The sequence below is a fragment of the Nipponia nippon genome, unplaced genomic scaffold, assembly GCF_047370975.1.
Source record: "Nipponia nippon isolate SJK-2023a ecotype South Korea unplaced genomic scaffold, ASM4737097v1 scaffold_15, whole genome shotgun sequence".
Lineage (NCBI taxonomy): Eukaryota > Metazoa > Chordata > Aves > Pelecaniformes > Threskiornithidae > Nipponia > Nipponia nippon.
Window position 1 is genome coordinate 1,717,825 of NW_028262331.1, and position 25,318 is coordinate 1,743,142.

General features: G+C 44.4%; 1 long non-coding RNA gene across 1 annotated transcript in view; it reads right to left on the reverse strand.

The window, feature by feature from the left end:
- The window catches only part of LOC148056282 (uncharacterized), a 48,486-nt gene extending 24,479 nt beyond the window's left edge, over positions 1 to 24,007 (reverse strand). Inside the window, exon 1 of the long non-coding RNA XR_015703480.1 lies at positions 23,904 to 24,007. This is a non-coding gene — a long non-coding RNA (uncharacterized LOC148056282). The remainder of the gene's footprint in view (positions 1 to 23,903) is intronic.
- Positions 24,008 to 25,318: the final 1,311 nt, after the last annotated feature.

Consider the following 25,318-nt stretch of genomic DNA (forward strand, 5'->3'; position numbering starts at 1 on the left):
AACCAAAAGCCTCTCTAATCCGGCGTGGAAAGCCCTCTGATTTTTAACAGAAAAATGAATATTTGGTCTTCCAACTAACAAGACTTCTCATTTAAAAAAGGAAAGTGGAGTTAGCAATATGCTCTCTAGCATTTTTCCAGTATTCTTGCACGATTACTTAAATAACATTTTTAGGCTTAAAGGTATTTTCTAGTTTCCCACATTTAGAAAGTTTTTGGCAGGAAATAATTTTATCATCTAGTATTAAAACATAGTATCAGGCAATATGTTCGTACCAATTGTTCATTAAATACTCTGTCTAGAAACTAAACCAATTTAATTGCCGAGTAACTCCTCCCTTTTACTGTCATGATGAATTCAGTTTGTCAAGAGAGATTAAACTCATGAATTCTATTAAACTTAACACAGACTTGTTTTAATTTCAGAACACACCTTCTGGCCGGAACGCGGATCGCATCAGGTCCAAGGCTAAATGAAAAAGCAAAGGTGTGTTCTTGTAAGCACTCGCTGGCCCCACTGGGTGCCATAGGGGGCTCAGGGTTTGGTATTTGAAATCTGAGCAGAAGGAGAAGAGCCGCGCAGCCCCTTGGTGCAGCCCTACGTGTTCCTCCCTAGCAAAGCCACTACCAGTAACACAGCAGTAACTCTGCGGGTTGCGTTACTCTGCAGTCTGCCCCAGCATGGCTTCCTCTCCCCAGCATTTTCAAACAGCTCTAGGCAAGATGCTACCACTGAGTATCAAGGCGGAAACCCAGCACAGACATTCAAGGTATGGGAACAAGGAAAGGGAGGGGAAAGGACTGAAATTCAGCAGCAGTGCTTGAGAGCTGGTATGGCAACAGGGCTGGGGCTGAAGTTAGGAGTGAAGAACTGAACATAGCGTAAAGCTCAAGGGCGTTACCTGTTTGCAGCCTCTCACTCTTCCTTTCCTTTAAAGGCAGCCTCAGAAGATGAGGACTAAAGCTTTCAGCACAACTTTCCCAACTTGCATCCCCTCCTACGCAACTGCCTCTACAGCAAAGTGCTCTCTTTATAAACCAGCGTGCCCAAATCAGATGTGGGCCCCCTTCTGTTTTCTTCACATCACCCATCCTGCAAAGATTCAGGTAGACCCACGTTCGTTCTGGGTCACCGAAGGAACCACAGGTTCAGGATTTCTTGGTTTCCTGGACTGAAAAGACCCCTGCTGCTATCGTAGGTGCCACTGATCAGGAATAACGCAAAAAGTTGCAAAAAGGGTCATTTACTTCCCTTCTTGCAGAACATTTTTGAAAGGGAGAAGTTGATGCAGATACAAGCTTTTGAAGTTTTCCCACTAGGAAATGCCAGTTTTCCATGGTTTTGTTTACTAACAAAACCTGAAAGGTAATTACTTATCCCCAATTACAGAAACAAACTTGGAAAAAATATAAGAATTGGGTTGGGAGAGCAAAATGGAAGCAAAGAAATCCAGAAAGCAAGGATTTCTGAAGTGAAGGGGAAATTGCAAAATCTGACATCCCTGACAAGATAAAACTGTGCTTTCAGAATAATCCTCTAAATACTACCTTCTTGCTGCACCGCGCACCAGTCAGGACTCCTTTCTTGCTGAACAGGTACAACCTGAGGCTTTTTGTACCCAGGCACGCACGTGACTCTGCAACTTCAATTCCCATAGATCTGCCTTCATATTACACTGCATTCTTAACGCTCTTGTAACATATGGAGATAAGGACAGTGAAGTACTGCCCTAAGCCTTTGTCCAACAAATAGTGGCTATTTCTTTGCCTCCATATTTACAAATTTACAGCCGTTACAGAACAATAGCTTTCTTCATTTCTGGGAGTGGTCGGAAACATTTAGCCTCTTTCATCTCAAGGTCGTTTTCTTTGGGCAAGCAATGACAGAATGAGCACCAGCTTTTTCAAACAGTAAAACCCCATGTTTTGTAGGGATCTTACAAACCTCTGAAAAGCAGAAGAGGATGCAATGGCAACTGTTGGAGCAGGTAAGCACTCTCATTTACCTGCTAGTTTACCTGCTTACAGCCCTCCGAGAAAACAGTACGATCTGTCATCTGCATTACTACCCTCTACAAATTGCACAAGTTAATTGACAAAGACCTCTCCAGTTCTTGATACTACTCTAGCCCAGGACTTGAATTTACTAGAGGCTTCCTTCAAGTAAAGTTTGAAGAATGAACACAAGTTTTACACTGATAATAGCAATTACAATAAAGAACCTGTGCTTTGACATTATGGAATAGAATTTGTACCTTAGAACAAAACAGAAGTCAACGTAAAGGGTGGCAGTGCTAAGTCTGGAAAACCAAAACCGTTCAGTACAACTACTATCTATTAGCACTTCTACATATCCCAGAGTTTCACAGCACAAACTTTAATTTCGCCAGCTGTGTCTGGTTATCAGAAAAGACACGAACATTTCTGTATAACTGTGATTAGAAACACATCAAAAATTGTATTAGGTTCCTACCTAGGGATTCAAATAAAGCCTGCTGTGTTTCGGAAGTCTCTTTCTATAAATTTCTTTAAGGTCCACATCTGACCAGACAGGTGAGGTTGCTCCCTTTTACAGAAAGAGGGAAATTAAAGGCCCAGGGAAGTGAAAGCATGTGCTCAGAAACAATAGCAGAGCAGGGTATGAGCCCAGGTCTGCAGATTCCTTGGTTTTGGTGATCTGACCAGTAAGGTGTGACACTTTCTGAACCTCAAATTTTCACGTAAATCCAAGCAAAGGGAGCCATCTCTGTTGCTGAAGTTCTGTGTGGGTACCAAGTTTTAATCTTTCCACAGACTTGGAAACACCCACTGTTCTCATGATTCGTCTTATGAAGCGATCCCTCGGTCTGACAAGTTGTGCTAACTAACCCTCTACTCCAGATTCATCCTTCAACCCAAACAAGAGGAAATGGGAGGAGACTCTGTAATAGTCAACTCGGTGCCTGTAGCAACAAACCTGCACCCAAAGCCTGAAGGAGTTAAACGAGAGGCAGCCTTTCCAACACCACGTACGTGCAAGTAATCCATCTCTCCTGACCAACCCTCCACACTGCAGCCAAGCCGACAGGACCATGTGAGCCTGTGAGTGTTTGAACCTCAACCCCAGTCTGTCTTCTCCAAGCAGGACGACCTGAAGCTTTGCCCAGGTCAAAGATGCATCTGCAGAGCTTCTCATCTTTCCACGCGGGGAAGGGAAGCCACAAGATGAGAGAGACACGTTTTTTCCTGCTTGCTGTGTAGAATTTCTCACACACGAGCCTCACCCTCCAGAGGTCTTTCAACATCACATGCTCCCACTTCCAAGAAAGCTCTCAGCTTTGAGAGCAGAGTCTCAGTTCACAGGGCTGTTTTTCTTCTTACTCCTGTAGACAGGCTCACTCTCGCTAGGTAGTAAATTATTCATTCTACGTGTTCTCAATCTAGGCCCTGGCATCGCATATACTGTTTAATGCTGCAAAATCAATATATTCTGAAAGCTACGGTAGTCTGTGGCAAGCTGTAGAATTTTGAATCCTTTCTCTAGCTATGTAACTTACCCATTTTTGCTGTTTTTCAATTAAAAGTGATTTCTGAACAGCAGCACACTATTTTAGAGGACAGTAGCCTGCAGGAAGCATTGAGGTATGTTGTAGGTAGTCTACTTATCACTGTAAAGCCTGTAATGCTTTATTTACTAATCATGTCTAGGTGTTATAGACCTAACCAAAACATCAAATCAACTATTTTGCCACAGTTTGGAAAACAATTACAAATGCTTGCTAAAATGTTTAACAACTGACTGGCATTCTACAGTTGAAAGACAATGAAAGCCTCTCTCCTCCAGAAATTAAGTTTTAAAAGAGTAAGTTAGCTTGTATCAGCAATAGTGTGGCCAGCAGGAGCAGGGCAGGGATCGTCCCCCTGTGCTGGGCACTGGTGAGGCCGCCCCTCGAATGCTGTGCTCAGCGCTGGGCCCCTCACCCCAAGGCGGCCACGGAGGGGCTGGAGCGTGGCCAGAGCAGGGCAGCGAGGCTGGGGCAGGGGCTGGAGCCCAAGGCTGGGGAGGAGCGGCTGGGGGAGCTGGGGGGGCTCAGCCTGGAGAAGAGGAGGCTGAGGGGAGCCCTCATCGCTCTCTGCAACTGCCTGAAAGGAGGCTGGAGCTGGGGGGGGGGTGGGGGGTGGGGGGTGTCAGTCTCTTCTCCCAAGTGACAAGCGATGGGACAAGAGGAAAGGGCCTCAAGTTACACCAGGGCAGGTTTTGGTGAAGAACTTTTTCCTGATATCCAACCTAAAGGGCTGTCAGGCCCTGGCCCAGGCTGCCCAGGGCAGTGGTGGAGTCCCAATCCCTGGAGGTATTTAAAAGCCGGGTAGACGTGGTGCTTAGGGACATGGTTAAGTGGTGGACTTGGCAGTGCTGGATTAATGGTTGGACTCGATTGTCTTATGGATCTTTTCCAACCTAAACAATTCTATGATTCTATTCCGTGATTTCCCCTCATTTCATTGTGACTACACATGTACTGAGAGTTACGTATTGGCAGAACCTAAACTTTCCATGAACAACTTAAATCTTTAGCCTCTGCAAGGTGTTGCGTGCACCCCTGATGCTTTCTCTGAACAAGGAATAAGAGAAGTCCATTTGTACATTCAGATGGAAGACTATATTCTTTTTTTTTTTTTTTTTTTGTAATCAGAAGGTTACTAAATCCGATTAGATTTTAAAATTTAGCAATGGAATATCCACACAATACCCTGTCACAGTTCTCTAATACTTCCTTTCTGGCCTAATTTAAAACAAGTGTTGTTCCTAGGCATAGAGCAGAAAGCAAGGACAAAACCGAATGCTAACAAGCCAGCCTCCACCTCATCGCCAGTAAAGCCCTGGGTTGCTTTACTGAATCCGAATTCTGTTCCCTTACAAAGGCCAGTCGTAGCCTTGCCTCTTTCCCATGGCCACACAGGAGCGCGTGTTCCCCTCCAAGTCTGCATAGAAGCTCTCTTATTATTTAAGGGATGGGAAGGAATGAAATGATGTGCTAGTCAGTTCTGTGCTGTACTACTGCCTTAGATTGATTAATACAAAATTCAATTTCATGCTAATCATCCCAAGTCCTTGCTACATGTAGTAGGAACAGGTCCTACTGTGCCCCGAGTGCTGCAAAAGCCACCTTCTTTCAGAAATTACTGCGGCGCTATTCACCGAAAGACTCTCCTCCTCCTCCCCGGCAGTCTCATCCTCACCTCCGCTGCTGTGCTCAGACACAGGTACTCTGACCCAGCTGCAACCAGTGGAAAAATTAAATCCCCCCACTATAATAGATATTGTACAAAGGATGGATAAATCACCATCAGGAAGAGTCCACCTCTCGTTCATAGAGACAGACTTGATGAAAGCCTAAATTCTGGAAAAGCAGAATCCAGGGACATCCTCCTTGGCAACAGGCACAGCAGAGGTAGGCACTGGGAAATCCCTATCAGCTAACTTAAACCTTGGAATAAACAGGGGTTATTTTAATTTGGACAGTGGCGGATATCTGGGTTTATTTCAAAACAAGCATTGCACCAGCTGAGCATCTGCAAGACACTGCAAGAAATCAGGTCTCTCCACTGCACAGAGTATATATGGAGAGGGCAATATATGGGGAAGAAGAGATCTGAAGTTCAAAAGGGCTGAAGCAGGATGTCAAAATAGTTTAAAAAGCAAGTACAGTATCCTGCAAGACTGGTTACACACAGGTCCAGGGACACTTGTGAAGTTACTGGGAAGTTCAGAGGTGCGGAGCGAGTATTCTTACTCACAGCTCTTTTTAGGCCTGGCAGGGAAGGAAAGAAGGGAGCAGAATGATAGAGCGTGCGGCAGGTTGGGGCTGCTGTGCACCAGCCAAGCAAAACCCGCCTCCCTTGCAGCCGGTGGCTGCTCTCCATTTGCCCTCCTCGGAGCTGCTTGCAGCTGGTTCACGCTTTCCCCTGCCTTGACTTCTGTGCTCCTCTTTCAGCCCGCCACTGCGAGACTCAAGGGTTTGCAAGAGGCAACAGCACCATCCAGCTCCTAGCAACATCATAACTTGCTCTGCCTCAGCTTTCAGGATCTTCATTGCTTTGTGCTGGAGAGGGACCGCACACCCCAGCCCAAAAGATGTGAACCTCTGTGCGTTTCCGTGGCGCAGAAGCTGCCCCTCCATACCACCTCTCTGATGCGACCGTAGACAAAGTCTAGGACTCCCGTATGGCTGGTACTCAACGCTCTCTCAGCAAGCCTTGGCATTTTGAGACTTCAGCCTTAGCCAAGGAAAAACCTAGAATATCTTTATAGCTTTCTGCAAGTTGCCTTTAACTAGAGGTACTTTTAAATTACGAGCCTTACAGTTTATTCAAACTGTTTCTCTGGAAAAAAAATAAAACGTGATAATTTTTGGAATGCTTTTGCCTGTCCAAAATGAGTTGTGAGCATGATTCACTTGAACATGATAATAAACAAAGGGATTTGCTTCAAAGACAGCTGGTAAAAGGAAAACACTCCCAACAGGTCCCAGCGGCTGCTTTGTGCCATGCCACTAGGCTTCCTGTGAGAAGGCCTAATCAACATGAGAGTCTTAAAAATCCTATTTGTCAGACTGCACCAATAGTCATCTTGTGCTCTCCTTTTGCCCTGCCCGTCCCCGTGTAGCCGGGTGAATAGTGAAGAATGTCTCTTCAATTATTTATTCAATAAAGATCACAAAATTAATCAGATAAATTATTCAAGACATTATTTGCCAACTTTTGCTGCTCACATTGCAAGAAAGAAATTGAGCTCCTGAGAACATTACACACAAAACCGTTGTGCCTACAAAACAGCTTTGTCAAATCTTAAGCAGACTATTATTGAGCAATCCCCATGCCCAAATAGCTCCTACTGCCCAGAGAAAGGCCAGTACAAGAGACAAAATAGATGTTTGCTCTCCAGCATCAAAATGGGGAAAAAATACATATATTTATCTTAAAGGTCGGTTCAGTCATTGAATAGTTGCCTAGCAACATTTCCTAGCAACACCACTGCAGAAAAACCACTGCGAGCACTCTCCTACAAGTCAATTAGAAATGGTAATTTGTATGGAAGATCCCACCGTCCGTTCCAATTAGAAACAACAATTCTCTCCTCATCACATGCTTTTTTATTAGAAGCTTTGTAAATTCATCCCTTGCTCCATTTTGTTCTGCCTTCCTTCACTTCTCCTTCCCAGGTAACAAAACTTTACACCAGCAGCAAGTGAACACCGACAGTATTAGGAGCAACACCTAAAAATATAATACAACCCATTCATCTTCATTTCCAAATCAGTGATTGGTTTCTTCTCTTCTGCAAAAGAAGCTCGAGAGACACAGCTGACTCTTCAGTCCTCTTCAGATGTGGAAATACTTTCAAAGGAAGAGTCCTATAGCAAGCTGTAATTCTGGCACTAGAGGTTGCATTGTGCTTCCCAGAGTTCACACGGCTGTAGCTGGGTAGCTTCTCTTCACGTCTTGAAGCATAATACAATTAGGGAACGTGGTATTGCACCAGTAAACTACTACACTTCGCTGTGTCATAGAGTCTGTAAGCAATAGCAACGGATAAGAATGGTTTGTTTTAAAAAGAAGTAATTAAAGTGCTTGGTAATTTCATATCATTTAATGCAATGTGTTCTGAAATGAGATTTGAAAACTAAAAAGACAGGCAAATCCTTGAGATGGGAACGATCACATATTGAAAGCCTTTCATACTTGAATCTGTCAATCTCAGCAATGAAATTAAATGAAGAGAAAGAGGAAAGAAGAAAGTGATCCTGTGTGGGCTGGTGACTGATCGAGGTTTAAACAGTCTCATTTACTGATCTCTCCAATATACAGTAATGACAAAAAATAGATTTCCTGCTCTCAAATGACCATAATTTTCTAGCTGTTTACTCTCTGCAGAGCCAAAAAGCTGTCTCGTACTTAATTGCTTGCAAAAACTATTATATGCTTTCATTAGTATTTTTAATACTCACACCCTCCTTTATATAAATTGCCAGTAGTTTGAGGGAGACAAGCTTCAACAGAACACTTACTTCCAAACCTCACCCGTAACCTGCTCATATTCCTAATAACCTGCGAACTCACAAAAACTTAAAGAATTAGACAAGTCCCTCCAGGGTCTTTGATCCTGCAATACGTTTTCCTAGCACTGCTGTCCAAAAGCAAACAACGCTGCTGACCTACACGTGGCCTGGGATGCCTTCACTACTAAAGCACCTGTCAGCGCAAGCACCGTACTGCCATTGCTCAAAACCCTCTCTGGGAAAGAGGGGAAAAAGCTGAGGGTCGAGGCCAGCATGTACCACGAAGAAGATGTAACTTTGAAAAGTACCAATGGCCTAATGCAAGTCCTAGAACACTAGGCAAGGGGGCAGGAAGAGAATAAGTTTGCCTCATCTGTCCCCCTGCCTCGGACAGGGTCAGCTGTGACCCACACCACCCCCAAAAGGTGTTTACCCAATGTGACCTTAGTAGCCACCAGCGATGAAGATGCTGCTACCTCCAAAGACAAATCATTTCAGTGCCTCATTAACTTGGCCACTAACAGCAAAGCTTTGCCATATTTGAAGTCCTTTGACTTCACTCAAGACTCTCTTAAAAAAAACCAAAAATCTGTTTCTTTCAGAAGCATTCACATGGCCTACAGGACATCTGCCAAAACTTCACTTCTGTTCACAAGGGAAGTTCTGCTTTTCCCACCTTCCAAATCCTGATGCACTTGTGCAATTGCGACCTGTCTCTTCCCCTTACGATGTCGGTTGGGCTGCTGCTCGGGGCTGTATTCTGGCCATCCTCCTACAAGAGATCCCTCAGTTATCAACATTTCCAACAAGGTATGGCTGCTTTGCAGTGGCTAACACAGCTGGGAAAACATGGCAGGCATGTCTGGAAGCATCCAACTTCAAGTTGAGATATGATATTACAGCTTTAGCAGCATCAGCTTTATAGACACTATTAAGAGAAAGCTTATTAGTCTGTCAAGCCTATGTGGTGAATCTGCAGCCCTCTGGCTGACTACACAGCTAGCTACTTATTTCATAAAGCCCACAGCAAAATTATTCAATAGTAACATAAGGGGTAAAAACCACAACTGTGTGTTTTAATGCATAGCTTGTCAAAGTTATTTGAAAGGTCTATATAGCCTTTAGCAAGGAAAAGGTTCCCCACACTTGCCTGAGAGCAATATATTTGGTAATAAGGTAGTATAATCAAAAATCAGACCTTGCTCCATAGCGAACACATTTTGATGCTCTGATTTATGTGACAGTATCCTGCGTCAACTAGAGCTGGGACATGGATCTGCCTACGCCTCTCCTTTAAAGAGAGCACAGTAAAAATACTAAGAGAGCATTGAATCTCCAGAGCTAGCTTTGGAGAAAACAAGCCAAATCAGGTTAAATTCTGCAACAGCAAAACCATAAATGTACCAAGCGTGACGGATTCAAATGAAAGGGTCTGAAACAAGTATCGCCATTGGCGGGTGAACATGCGAAGAGGGAGGCAGGGATAAACCCAGGGGCTCCTCTCTCCTTATCTCCTTCTCAGCCTCCCCAAGAGTCAGTGCTCCCTGCTCCAAGGCTGGGCTGCGGGTCTGCTCCCCGTTCCCCTCGCTGTCCCCCATTGCTGCTTGCCATGCACCTCGGTCTCTCGCAGCTGAGCACTGCGGCTCTCCCTGGAGGAAGCAGCCCTCTTGCACAGGATCAGCCCAGGGATGAACGGAGGCAGAGGGGTACCTTGCTCCCTTTTGCCCAAGTACAGCTTTTAAAAATAAAGCAAACCACAAAGACCGAACAAGCAAACCACACCCCCCCACCTAGAACCACGACACTCCCTGGACACGGATCCAGCTTCACAAAAGTTAAATGTAGTTAAGTGGTTAGAAGTTACTCTTCCAATGCCACGATTTGGGATTATGCAAATTGTGTTAAGAGCATGGGGAGCGATTTATAGCCTTTTACCGAAACTGCAGTACTGAAACTGTGTTCGCTCATTCCTCAAAAGGCCAGAGAAGACTTTTACAAAAGAAATGAAAAGGTAAGATTTGAAAGGCAATTTTAGAATTTAAATGAGAAAGTAGTGATTATGCCTTCAGCCCTTCACGACAGACAGAAGGGCTTTGTTGTAAAGTTAGGCTGGAACCAGCCCAATTCAACTATCAGAAAAAATAGAAAGAAAAGAGAAAAAACAAAACAAACAACTTCTCCGCATTAAAAGCATCGTCATGCTAACAGTCCAGAGGTCCAAGACAGCCTCCCTCACAGGAACAGAAGGGCAAGCGAATAGGTCACTGGAGAGCCCCGTTTAATCCTGAAAAATTTCAAAGCGCCCGGAAAGGATCCTGTAGGGTAATATACTGGCAAGATGAAAGACATTACAGTCTGTGCATCCCAAATTCCTTTATGTTCTTCAGACGCATTCAGCCATGGCAAGCACCAACTGCTTCTCTTCTCAGAGGAGTTAGCTGCTCCATACCGACCCCACTGCAGTCCCAGGGATCCAGCTTTATCCATGCTTATTTGACATGGATGAACTGGAGTGAGAAGACAGGATGGAAGGAAAACAAGATGACAGAGCCAGAGGACGGCTCCCCGAGGCCACAGCCCAAGAGGAGCAGTGGGGTCCCTCCCCGCACCCCATGCCTTCACCAGCTCGACCTGCAGGCTCCCAGAGTCCCCACAGGTACAAGCTGCCCCAACGCCTTCAGCAGAAAGCACTTAGTTCTATTTTGCTTTTTGGTAGCTAAGCAAGAGGAATCCTCCCTGTGCCCAACAGGGAAAAAAAAGTATAGAATAAAATGCCAGTTCAAAAGTCTGCCTTTGTAACAAAGAGAAAACAATATGTGTAAAGTATATTGGAGGGCAATTATAAAATAAGCCCAGGTCACTGAGAAATCTGACAGCCTCTGGGCAAAACCCGCAAGCTTTCCTGGAGACATCTCTCCTGAATATCACGTCCATTCTTGTTTTAAGTTCTCCTTTTACTGAGAAACCCAAGTGCCTAAATGGTTATTTGTGGAATACTAATAGCCACAGTTTGCAATTGAAATGAAGACATACTGCAGCAGAAACCACACAGACAATCCTTTTTGTAAGTCAGAGAGCAGAGATAGCATGCAAGCCGCTAAATGTCAAGAAGCATAGCTGTGGCAAAAAAACCCCAACATTTTATTTGAGTGCACTGCCACTATGAAAAGGAGCTGTGTCTCGTGGCTGACCTACAAACTCCCACCTAAGCTCCCCCAAGCTTCCGCATTCAACACAAGTTCACTGGTCATTAGACACACACAGGGTAAGTCATTGGCCACATCTTCACTGACAGTAGAAATTTGGTACCATCACCTTGAGGGAGAGTCAAATGAAGGGGGAGAGGGGAGGGGCTGCTCAAAGCCAAGTCTCTGATTCATCCACTAGACTTGCAACTTAGCCTAAGAATGCAAGGGGGGGCAGAATCTGTCCCTTCTATGGATCAAAATACTTCAGTTTCTAAAAATAGCTGTTTTAAGAGGACTGCACATTTGTCAAGTCCTCTCTTGCCAAAGGAACCACAAGTTCTTTGCGGAAAACAGTCTCACGCAAGAGTACACACAGAAAGATGTAAAATAGAATCGTAAACAAAACTTGTTTTCTGTAGCAGATTGCTTGTTCACTAGGAGGTATTTTCACAAGAGGCGAGATCAGTCCCTTCCTCGAGAGAGAAGAAACAGTTTAGGACTGGAGAGAGAGAAATCTGAATGCACTTGCAACTGATTCTCTGAATCTTCAGTGGCTTAGCACTAAATGAATGCAACTGTCATCACCTACGTTTCCAAACTAAATAAGGATTTTATTTATGAGTGGAGTGGCCAACCCTATCTCACTTTCCCTACCCATTCTTCATAAAGCATAAAAAATAAAAGCAGCAAGCGGAGACTTCCCAGGATCAGGTGAAGCAATACTTCCACTTGCTCCGACTCCTTTCTTCAGGCAGTTCGCCTTCACACAAACTTCAGTTAGAGGAACACTACTTGTCAGATGATCAGGCATGCAGGATTTGGGTGGATTCCCATGCCTCTGACACAAGGCTGCACAGAACTCTTCCAGGAAGGCAGGGGAGCAAGCAGGAGTTTGGCATGTCACTCCCCATTCTCCCAGGGAGGTGAGAGGGAGCAAAATCTGCTGCTCAGATTCAGCATCTGCCAACTTGCACATTTTTCCTTAGAGAAAGGAGAACAAGGGGAAGAAGTTTTGCAGAGAACATTTTTTGCCTCTTCTGATTGCAGCCTTATTACCTGTCAGGGTTCAGTCTGCTTCAGTCAGTATCTTCCCAGAAATGACTCATGAGCAGAAGGTAAGGCTAAGGCAAGTTGAAGTCCCCTCTGAAATTTCACAACATTGAAATGCAAAATCATCCATAGGAATACGGATCAGCTGTAACAGTGGCAAAGATCTAAGATGTTTGGCAAGCCTGAAGTAGCAGGCACAACTACCCAAAGATGAAAAGCATTTGGGAGGTGACACAGCAGCATACTGATGACTCCCTGCAAAGAGCTGCTGCTCTAAAAGGCATAGAGAAACCAGATTTCAAAACGGCAAATCTCAAGATGTACAAGCATACCTACGCCAGAACCATCCACATGTTTCAAGCCACATGCAAAGGCTAGGGGAAAAGGTAAAGTCTGTTCACATAGCTTTATAGTGCAAAGGACCAGCTTTGGACTGAAAGTGCTTAATAATGCACCAATTATACTGTTCCACGCCAGTTTGCAATGGGAGATGGGAGAGAAGACCCACGCTCCACTGTTCAGAGCATCTTGCGCCACCAGCACCCGTTCCTGGTAGGAAGTTTAGTAACTGCTTCTGCTGGGAATGTCTTTCCCCACCCCCCACAAAAAAGAAAAAAAAAAAAAAAGAGAGAAAAAAGCCCCTTTTCAGCCTTGTTACCTCTCAGGATTCAGCCACTGCCTGTAGCACCCTTTCCTACCTAAGACAGCAGGACTGCTCAGCCAGAGGCTTCAGCAGCAGTGTAGGTGGCCGCAGGTAGGGATTTTGCTAACACTTATGTAAACTTTTTGCAGGCATTGGATCACCCAAATATTTGCCTAAAAGGCAAGGCAAGAAAAAAGGCATATTGAACTGCAATGCACTGGCAAATGGTCTCGAGCAATAAAAAAAAGCAGAGGTAGGAGCATGGCTATATGCGAGGTGAACACTCATCACAAGAAGCCAGTTTCATGTGCTCTACTTCAGATGTGGTAAATATGCTGAAGGTAACTGCCAACCCTTCGGCACCATTGCAACAGGCTTATGTACTTCAGCACTGTAACACCAGAAGCTTCATTTAAGATCACTGGGCACCTTATCCGTAGCTCTTGCTATTGTGCAATTGCTATGGTAACCATATGCAGAGAAAAAGGGAGTATTAGTGAGTGTAATGAACATATTTCTTCCCTAAACTATCTCCTTGGAACACCTCGAGACTGGCTTAAAGCACAGGTCAAGAAGTCCGAGTGGTTATTGCATTGAAGGGATGAGACCTGAAAGGCTCCAAGGATGAGAAATGCTAACTATTGCGATTACCACAAACCAATCTTAAAACAGATACCACGATAAAGAGAAAAGGACGGGCACAGTCTTCAAAGGACAGTCATTTTTCATTGCCTATCAGCAACAGTTCAATTATAGCACATGGTCTCCCCATGTGCTATAATTATCCTTTCAGCTGTGCTCCCAGGCAAGTATTTCTCAAAACTAGTTTCCATTCGAGTGGAAGTGACTGACTCCCTGCTACACATGCTGCAAGGCGGACGTGGGACTGGATGGGGACGTCTGGGTCATGCTGGGGGGGCCTGGAACTAGATGGTCCTGAAGGTCCCTTCCAATCCAAAGCACTCTATGATCTTCTATGATCTTCTAAATCACATGAATTAAAAGCATAAAATTATACACTTGCGTGCACACCTTGAATAGTTCTTTTGGTATTAGCCTTGATGCAAGGCCCTGGATCCAATGGCAATTACGTTACAAATTAGAGCACTCAGGTAGCCCAGATACAAAATAATCCTTCATGTTCACAGACTAATAATGGATTTCTGAAAAAGTAGCAGGAGAAAGGCCTGGAGCACAAGCCTGGCAAGGACGCACAGAGCACGGATGTGGAGGTTGTGGGTCAGTCTATTAACAAACACTGAGCACCTCTGTGCCATCGCAGGGAAAGCAGATGAAGGACCAGAACACCCAACCCAGTACGCTCCGTTCTACTGAAGAAAAATAGCCACAAACAGCTGCTATTTCTTGCCAAGACAGCCAGCGGATCTGCAGATCCTTTAAAAACAAAAGGCAACCCATGCTGTTAAACGTCCCTTTACCACCCTTCTGGCTGCAGGAGCTCCGCAATTGCCACCTGCTTCCTGAACAACCCAAGTGCTTCAGAAAAGAATGAAAAAATGGACCAATTTATACAAAGAAACAGAGCATCCACCAAGTGATAGTACATATCTTTAACCCTGGTGGTTGCCTTAAAGTTCAGTGATTTTATGCAAGTTATCCCTAACCTACCATGCTTGCACCAAAACAAATGCTTGCTTTACACTGCATTGCTCTCTTCCTACAGACCCTTCACGACATTGCTCCCTCGCTGCCTCCCCACTGCCAGATCTTGCAATACTTGGCACTCCCCAACTTCTTTGGCGGTCTTTGAAGCTCAGGATTTTGCTAATTCATTTCCATGCTTTATTTCCTTTAAGAATTCCTTCGTGAAGTCTGCTCAGTCTTGGGAAGCAGCACTGCGCTAGTGTGTGCCTTTTATAACCAAGAACTCGAGCATGAAATAGGAGAAAGACTGAGCATACGTATACTCACACTATAGCCTAAATGAGTTGGAGAATAGAGCTCACGTGAGAGATGGGGAACAGCTTCTTGGCCTAGAAGCAGCTTTCCATTCAGGAAGATGAAAATTGATTTCTTCACTCTGATTCAATTAATTACTATAGCCATCCCCATGTGACTGAGTAGATGTTTTAGACCAACAGATTTTCTGCCAGGAGCTTTAACAGCAAGTGGGGCTGGAGGCTGCCACACGTACCAGTGCAGTGCCATAGCCTGGTTGGCTTTCGCCGTGCTCCATCATCGCGAGAGCCCACATTTTCTTTCATCTTCAAGCAGCTCACAAACAACTTTCCTACCCATCTCACCAGCAAGCCATACTTCAAGGCGATCGACAAAATCCAGGATGTCATAAGTGCCTGCTGCCTTGCCATCAACTCTTGGGGCTCGTTCCCCTACTCCTGTTAAAACCCAAGCAGTTTTGCAGCTAGGATATCTTTTATTATGCACTGTGACCACTATGCAACTCCTCCTCTAGTTCACAGAAGTCTTCTCTTCTGGGGTAAAGACAATGGTTTCTGCAGATCCGTGGCATGACCTCAGGAACAAGCCAAGCCAGCTGGCGACTCCATTCAATCAATCAAATGTGAAAATAACATTCTGCACCTATCCTCCACGGATTTTGTAACAAAGCTTCCAACCCTTGAATTACAGACCACATTCTGATTCCCTGCCTTTAAATTATTAGGCCAGGATATGTACAGGTTTCTGCTACAAGGAACAGACTCTAAGATTCTCAAAGCTGAGTATTCTATTCACTTGAACTGGGACTAGTTGAGTTAAATTGATTTTTTTAATGCATTTATCCTCTATGGGGACTTTTTTTTTTTTTCCTTAAATGCTGATTTGCTGAAACTGTGCCTATCCAATACTCATTACTGAAATGCATGGAAAGCTGCCAAAAGAAGCAATGCCTTCTGGACTAAACAAGGGATTTATTACTGAGAAACCACAGCACAGGGTAAAAATCCATCACAAACTTATTGATTTAAACTGATTGTAAGTAATCACACACAATTTATATTAAGTGAAACATACTGCCATCTAATTTAGAGTAAGTGAATTGAATGCTACTACTCTGAATTCTGTTTAAAAGCAAACTCTAATTGATATCCAAATAGAAATAATTGAAGCTTTCAGAAAACATGAATAAAATACTCCGTTATCTCTGTTTATTATGTATTGATAAGTCATTTTTACCTATTTAAAAATAGTTAGACAGTAATTACAGTATTATATTTCAGCAGAGATTTATACATAAGCCTGAGGGCAAGTTAAATAGAATTGGACAAGTACTGCACCTACAGTGTGGAGAAAAGAATTTGATATGCGGGATGGGGATGCAGTTTAAATGACTTCAACTCGCTCTTAATATAGAAGCCTCAAACTTTGCCTACATTTCACCCAAAATATGATGAAATAAAGTCATGCATTTTACTAAAATATGATTCTCTCACCTCCAGAGGAAGCATCTCAGAATGAAAATTGTATTGTACAGCACAAGTTATCACTGCAGCACCACATCTTACCTCCAAGATCCCATTCAGGGAATTGGGCTTGCCAGCCTCCTTTGATATGTCACATAATTGGATCCCAATCCTCAGCAGTATTAGTCAGCCCTATAGCCAATTTTATTTCTAAATAAACATTTGAAGGTATTTGCTGTTCTTTTAAACTGTCAATGTGTAAACACTGCCATGAATAAAAAAAAAAAAAAAAAAGTCTTGTTCAGAATGATCTCTTTTACACTCAGAAATTTGGCTATTAATATTTAAGGATGTAAAAACATATTACTTTTTATTAATAAAATCACTTATAACAGGAGCACAGATTGTGCCACCACTTTCAGTATGCCATTAGCTTCATAGCTTTTGAAGACCAGAAGCCCACCTCAAACTGTTCCTCATGGAAACTCCTTCTCAGGTCATATTTAGTTAAAAGACTGACCTGTAATTTCTCAACAGGAGCACTTACGTGCTGGATCGCAACGTGATCAACTTACAGGGTTCACTGGAAACATTTCAACTGTCCTTCCCACTGCAGGTCTGGTTCAGCAGCTCATCAGCTGCCCATTTGCAGGAAGACGTCTTTCAAGTCTCAAGTGAAGTTAACAGCATAAATAAGGTGGTTCAGATGGCCTTCTGACAACTTGAAAATTTTATTTTTAAAGTAAAGTTCTAACATATGTTGCACTCATGAGTTTGAAGCTAATCCTTCAATGAGCTGCATGTAAGTGGAACAGTTGTCCATAACTAGCCTCATTACAATTCAATTAAGTCCATTTGCAGAGTGCATTGCAGGACTGGGCCCTTAGGAATTGATTATGTTCCTGGAGTTTATTAAATTGCTGGATATCTTCAACAAGGCAACAGCTCTGCATCCACATCATAACTTACTCCTATTTGCCTGGTTAGTACTAGCCACCTGTTAGCTGTTATTTTTGCACAACCAGACACTTCAATTTATATAAGCTTTCCCTGTTTTTATCAGAACCCAGCTCTTAACACCAATCCTCTGATTAAACACCACAAAAGGCTCTCTGCTTTTCTGCTGCCCTGAGATGAAGTAATACTCAACTGTCGTTGACAATGCCAGAACGCCAGAGGACGTCCATGCCCCTCAGGTAATTGCCAAGCATGACTTAAATGCCGGGGAAGCTACAAAACCTAATGTGCAAGCTCAGTTTTTTAAATCAAAGCTATCTACTACAAAACTATGCTGTTTAGCAAAGACTTTTTTTCTGTCCAGCAACGTAGATATTACCAGGCCATAACAAGCCTGTTTGCACACAATTCAGAAACACCTGACGGACATTTCCACCCAAAAGTACATTCATTGGATGCAGGCAGCTGAGCTGATTTCATGTGCCTGCTTGCCTTGCAAAGTATTTACTCCATAAACCAAAAGAATGGTATGTTATAGAATCACAGAATATCTCAAGTTGGAAGGGACCCATGAGGATCATCAAGTCCAAGTCCCTACTCCTCACAGGACTACCTAAAACTAAACCATATGACTAAGAGCATCATCCAGACACTCCTTGAATTCCGACGGGCTTGGTGCCCTGACCACTTCCCTGGGGAGCCTGTTCCAGCGACCCTCCCAGTGAAGTGCCTTTTCCTAACATCCAATCTGAACTTCTCCTAATGCAGCTTCACTCCCTTTCCTCGTGTCCTGTCTCTGGTCACCAGAGAGAGGAGATCAGCACCTCCTCCTCAAGGACGCTGTAGGCTGCAACGAGGTCCCCCCTCAGCCTTCTCTTCTCCAAGCTGAACAATCCCAGGGACCTCAGCCACTCCTTGTAAGTCTTGCCCTGAAGTAGCTTATACTCCCATTTCATGAGCCTTGCCCTGTTGTTTGGAGACAGCCACAGATTGGAAAAACATTTGTTCACAGTTCCCGTGCTAGCCACAGCCGAGGGCTGGGCCTCCCAAAACCCGCATGCTATCAGTACTGCACTGTTTGTTAGAAGAAGTGTAAAGAATTAGCCAGTTAGAGTAATAAGTAATCCTTTTCTCTGAGGGGAAAATTTATTTCTTTATTCATAAATACAAGTAAAACTTCAGTCAGAGATAAATTATCAAAAGGAAAGGAAGTGAAAAAGACTTATTTTGGCAAGGAATGGCTAAGGTTGAGCAGATACAACTAGCAGTTTTTCTGCTGTATTTCTCCCTCCCCACTCATTCTCAGCAGCCTAGCTACTTCCACCCAGTCTCTGAAGTGTATACGAGGAAAGCAACAGACAAACTAGCAAAAAACAAAAGAGAAAAAGGTTCAGTGGATCAAATGCAGAAAGACAACTCAGGCACAATCTTTGAATAGGGAATAGTGAAACGCACAATTTGAGATTCTGCTCTGGGCATCAAGAGCCAGCAGGATTGTTTCCGAGCAGAGCTCTACAGGTTACGGTCGTGGTCAGTGGGAGCCAAGGGTCATGCAGGTGCTTTCACGGCAAAGTGGCAGCAATAGCATATCCTCCTCCTTGTCATCTTCTCTGATGTGGGAGCTAGAGCTCCTCAGAAAACTTGCATCAAAAAGACATCCTAAAACCAGGGGTTTGTTGTTTTGACTAACCCGTTTCCTCAGGCTTGGATCATTGTAGAGTACGCCACAGAGAACATGAGATTTCCTGAGACAAAATGGTTTCATTTGCTGTTAGGCTAGTAAGACCACACAAACACCTACATACAACTAGTGCAAACGTCCTATGTCCCCCCTCATCCAAAGCGAAGGCCCACGGTCTCCTAGCTTCAGTTTTAAAAGGCTGTTCTAGTAAAAGCCATTTGTCATTTCTGTTGCACTGCAGTAGTTTGACACTTTGCTTTTCAGTATTAAAGTAACTCCACTGCTAACAATTTCAACAATCCAGCACCAGAGGATGACAGCAGTACTGACACCACGTAAGAGTATAAGGGACATGAAATGAGATGTTGCAAAATGAAGTTTAGACATGCTTAAGCAGTTGAAGCAGCAGTTAATATTTGCTTTCTTTCCAGTCCAAAAGGAAGTGTTTTTTTTTAAAGGTCAAGCTATCCTACACACTCAAAACCCATCACTCCCAACAGCTCTAGCAGAGGTCGCTGCTCTCCTGCCCCATGGGGCATGTCGCCCCATACGGCAACAAAGCTGAAGTCAGCAAGCAAACACAATCAGATCAGAAATGCAGCATTTACACTCACTCCCGATGAAAATCAGATTTTTCCAAGCATTAGGGATTAGCCTTTTTTTTGGGGGGGAATAGACAGAGGGCACGCCCCTCCCTGCCTTTCTCAGGCCTGTCCTAAGCCCCATCCACAAGCTCCAGCCTCTTCCAAACATGGTATTTCTTAAATACTTGCACTAACGCTCCAAAAAAGCCAGCTCTCGCACCATTCAGCTCAACGCCCTTCAGCCCCCGCCCCAACCCATGCACAGCTCCCCAGATCTTGCTTCTCCATTTGCAACAGGGCTTCCCCACACGCACTGCTTTGGCAACTCCTGTCCCCTGCGGCACAGCTCCAGCCCTCTAGATGCAAAAGGACTTTCTCTGCCAACCTCTGACCTCCAGGCTGCATGGAAATCCTCAGCAATTGCCCCCAAAATCCCACTGGCAAACCTGGGCCACCCAGATCCCAGCTCCACAGCCCTGTCCATAGGGGGTTGAAACTACCCCCAAACGCACACATGCGACCTCCAATTGCAGGGGCTGGGGGAAGGAGGGGGGACAGGGCTTAGCCCTGAGCGCTCCCATCCCACTGCCCTCCTTCCTTTCTGTTCCTGCCTGCGCTGTGGCTGTGTCAAGTATTTCACAGGGCTCCCAGGGAAGCAAGACCTTGGAGGAAAGGAGGTAGTCGGAAGTGAATCTGGAAAATGCTTTAGAGGAAGAAAAATAACAAAGTGACTGCTAAAAGTAGTTTACAGCCTACACGGGAGTTGGAGAGAAGCTGGAAAAGGTGTTGCAGATAGGAGGAGTAACTTTTACCCAAGGAACATTTTTCTAACACAGAAAAGCATCACAAAGGTTTCCTTTCTCAAAGCTGCCATGAAAGCGACTTACAGCAAAGCACTGATCAGATATCCGTCTACTAGATGCAAAGTAAAGGAAATAAAACGCTAAGCTTTCAAGATGAAGCACCGTCTGGCATAGCTTCATGGACACAAAAGGCCACAAGGGAGCAAAAAGCAGCAAGCAGGCCTAGCACACCCCAAACCCAGCACCCTGACCCAGAACTGGCCACCCTACTGGGTCTGGCATCATGAGCGGTGACCTACTCAACAGCAGAGAGGTTGGCCCAACACAAGCTTGAGAACACCAGCATGAAAAACCCCAGTGCGCAACTGTCTCTGTAGAGATTGCTTTGCCTCAGTTTCTTTTCCTGCAGGAGGTACAACACTGCCCAGTCTCTGAAAGGGGCAAGAACAGACCTCAGCTTTTTTTTTTTTTTTTTTTTTCCCCTTTTTTTTTTTTTTTTTTTAAATAACCTCCCCGACGCAGTCTGCAGGGAGCTTTGGAGGCCCTGACTCCCCACCAACATACGCAAAAGACGGCAAAATACCACAAGATGTTTGCTGTCCTGGGTTGTGGTTTCAGCCTCAGGAGGGTTTCTTTAAGGAATGAACTAAAATTGAAGTCAATGTAACGTCAAATAGCACCACAAAAAAATCCCCTCACAATCCTGTCTTCCTTTGGTATCCCAGTGACAACATCCACACCCCCCCTGTATTTACAGCCTGTTACCTTCTGAGGGTTGTCCTCTCCTTGCCTACCCTACAGCTTTGGATCTCAGAGAAGTGAAATGTTGCTACTGAACGTAAAAGAGAAATTCATCCGTGTGATGAGAGTAGTGAGCTGGCGTAGAAGCTGTCAAACCAAGGAAGTGTCTTACAACTGCCATAGTACAATGAAAATATTCTTTAAAACTGTGACAACTGCAGAGTGAGACAGAAAATGAAACTGCCTACACCTGGAGACTGTACTCTGTGCGTGAGCACATCAGCCGCTGCTCTGGACTGTACAGCCAGTCTGAGTGGGGGCAAGCCCTATTTCCAAAATGCTGCATCAACAGCAAAAAGGGGCAGGCAGCCCATTTTGCTTCCCATTTCCCTCCAGCCAAAATAAGTCATTATTGCAGTAGTATTGTGGAAGAGATGGGAGAACTGCCAGGACCCAAGTGCAAATAGCTCCTTGCAAAGGATTAGCCTTGGACTCCCTCCTCCCTCTGCAGCACACAAGCCTTCAGCGGGGGCGGGATGGAGGGAGCCTCGCACGCATTCGGAGCCACACGAAGCCAAGCAAAGGCAGGTTAGGTAGGAGGAAGCCTCAGCTCATTTGAAGAGAAGCGGGGGAACACCACTGTCCAGCCCAGCGCGGATCAACACAGGTTCCATTTTGCCACAATTCCTGGAAAGCTGCTGCTAATTTCAGTGAATCAGACTTCGCCTCATTGCAAACATTTCTTAACTCTAGGAAAGCTTAAGATTTATATGCTTTAGACACTTAGGCAGAGATTTTCATGGGTCACCAGGGAATTTGGATGTTGAGCTCTTGCCAGAAGTTTGAACATTGAAGAGTAAGCACAGGGAAGCAAATATTTGAGGTATTTAACGTCCCCCAAAGGTACCAAAGCTAAGCACCCAAGTGACTAACCACTTGCAAAAACACAAGCCTCTGACTTTCAGAGGTCATTTCTGTCAGCATCGAGCAGCTATTAAGAGATGTGGGATCATTATCCAACACCTTTACCTTAGCCTTCGGTGCTTATGAAGTCAGCAAGGCACGCTGGGCCTGCAGGGCAGAGCACGATTAGCTCCAGGGCTTTTAATCACTGTTGTGATTTTATATGAAGTCTAAGTGCAAAGGTGGGGGAGGAGGGGCATTTAGTAAGGCTGTTTTGAGGCCAGAGAAAATATGAGATTACAGCCCAGAGTGGAGGATTGGTATTATCAAATCAATACTGTACAATAAATATAGCAAGTGCGTTAATCCAATTAGCTGAGTGGAGTAAGATGAATGTGGAGGATACTAGTGAAGCAGGAAGACTGCAAGAGGCTAAAATTAAACGTACCCAAAAGAAAGGGGCAATGAAAACAATATTCTGAAACAATGGGGGTTTGGTGACTACGTGCAGTTTGAAAACTTCATCTGAGCACAGATGTCATCTCGGCACTTTTGGAGCATCCCAGACAGAGAGTGAACAGAGACAAAAGTGCAAGTTTTTCCACAACTGAAAACACAACAATGCCAAAATTCTGCAGATGAAGCTTGTTAAGCTGTTTGCTAAATACTGTTGCGCTGTAATACACTGAAAAGGAAGAAAACTACCATTGTAAAGATCTAGCTGCTTGCAGAAGCTTATTAACTTGTACCACAGCCCACATGTCCTCCGTGAATACTCAGATCTAGCAAGGAACTATGAAAATAACGGGGAGGAGGCGGCAGCCAGGCTAAGAAAAGAACTAACAGCCGAGGAGGAATAGGCACTTTAGACAGTTACCAACATTTAAAGGAGAGAACTAAGCTAGCATTGTATCAGTCCGTGGGTATCTGTTGGCACTGCACCATGAGTCGATGGCCATTATACACACAAGAGGAACAGGAAAGCAGCCTGCTAAGCATTAATTTCAACTAGGCACTCCAGTAAAAGGAAAACTTCTCTCCCTGAATGTTTAAGGAGAAGCTAATGAAGACTGACTTATGCATGCATTTATTAAAATTTTCTCAGCACTGAGCGTTTCAGCTTTTAAGTTTTGTGTGCAGCTTGAAAGGAAGGCAGAAGCCAAACCGTTAGGAAGAACACCATCTCTTTAGAGGATTAGGAATTAAGTTAACTGCACATTAGAGATAAAATAGTGGAGTGCTTGTCTTTATTCTTAATAATAAACCATAAGGCATTGAGCTACACAGCACGATTAACTTCTTTCAACTTCTCACCATTACTGCTGAGACAGCAACATGGTAGTCTCACAGAAACATTAAAAAATACAGAGCGATTAAGTTAAAGTTAAGTGAATTTAGGGCAGGTAAAAAATGCTACATTGCAACCCAGAAGAGGTAAGTCTTTTATTCATGTAAAGAGCAGCCTGAGCACTAGCAGTGGCAGAACGAATTCCTCCAAAACAAAAGTCATTCATGGTTTGAAGTGACCAGCTCTGGGGCTTTACACGTTATTCTGCATTGCTCCTCTCCTTCCTAACTCATGTTTCATCTGGCTACTCAGTCTCCAGAATAAAACACTGCTAATGATGCCTACTGAGCTGGTGAAAAGGATGAACTTGGGAAACCACAGCTGAAGTCTCATCCCCTTCTCCTTTACCAGCTCCATGCAGTCTTGAACTTCATTTTTCTTTTACTGGGTTCCCCATTTATAAAACTCCTCTTACGAACATGACCAAAAACCACCCAACAACAACAAGAACAACAAACCCCCCAAACAACCAAAAAACATTTAAGTCTGTGAGATGCAGAAATGCTAAAAAACCAGGGGCCATTTGATCATTAGACAATCAGCCCAACACATACTGCAAGACATCAGCAAAACCCAAGACCTACCAAGACTCCTGGGAATAACAATACTCTTCACAAGATGGACAGAGTTTCATCTTCAGTGTGTAACTGCAAGCCTTCACCTGTTCTCTGTGGTTCAAGGAGATGCTAAGTTTATTCGCTTGTACCCTGACCTGGTTTAGGATGACTGAAGTAAGAGAAGGAACAGAGCAAACCTCCCAGCCCTCCTCTTCCTCCAAGCTTGAGCTGCAGCTGTAGCCTATGAGCAAGCACCTGCATACTTTCACCCATACTATCACCTCCCACCTGTGAGAGAAGCTCACCTGAAAGGTAGGCAAAGCTACTGGTTTAAGCATCCATCAAATTGCACCTTAAAGTGCTCCTTTACTGCCTGAAAAAGCTGGGCAACACTTAAATCCCTGAAAAAACTCTGGCACCAAAGCCCATCCTGTTAAGGCAAAGTAGTATCCTTGTCTTTGCACAGTCTCGGTTGTTTCATACCTGGTTAGTGAGCCATCTTTTCCAGCATTACACAAAGTCCAGCACAGGTGACTCAGATCCAAAACTAAGCAAATCTAAAGGAGCAAACAGCCCCACAGGGAACAGCTGAAGTCATCACAGAACAACGCGCAGCAGCTGCTTTGAGGGGAAGCACCGTCCTGGTGCTGCAGACAGCAATTCCCCTTCACGTCTTATTTCTACAGCTGTGTGAGGTCCTAAGCAAAGTACCAAAGCTCTTTCAGCTAGGTACGATGTGTTATCTGTGACATGGTGGAAGACATGCCTTGGCCAAGCATACAAGTCTCGCTGAGTATTTGGAGCTTTGTGGTGGCCTTTAGGCATTACAACTCGGCTGCAAAGAGGGTTCAGTACCACATGCACACATTCACTGTGCCAGGCTGTGCCCTGAGGTGTTTGCCACCTAAGCACATAAGGCAGAATTAGAGCTGCTGAAAGTTTTCCAGGAAAACACTAGAAAAAGGCAATGAAGCAAAATGAAAATGCTTCCTGGAAATGTACTAGCTTCCAACAACAGGGGCAAGTTTCCCCATATACCCTCCTAGTAGGCTACAGGGATTTCACAACATCACAGGCGGAGCAGACACATAAATTACCTGAAATGGCTTTTGGTTTAACTGCTATGGGATGACTATCCTTAGGAAACTTGTGTCTACTGAAGTTGGCAGTACTTTCAAATTTGTGATCTGTGCACCCCTCAGGGAAAATATGAGAAGCGAGCCTTTGGTCCGATTTCAAAGGAAAATATCTTCATTAGCTTTGGGTTCCTCTGGACTGATATGTGTCAGTATTTGGGGAATTTGAAAGTCTGGTTACTGGCAAGACCCAGTTCTTGACTTAGCAGCCCTGAGAAACTCGGCTTGCTCTGGAATATGCACAGCAAAACCGGGATTCACAGAGAGCTGAACTCTGCTTCCTGAAGCTGGCATGGTCCAGCTTTC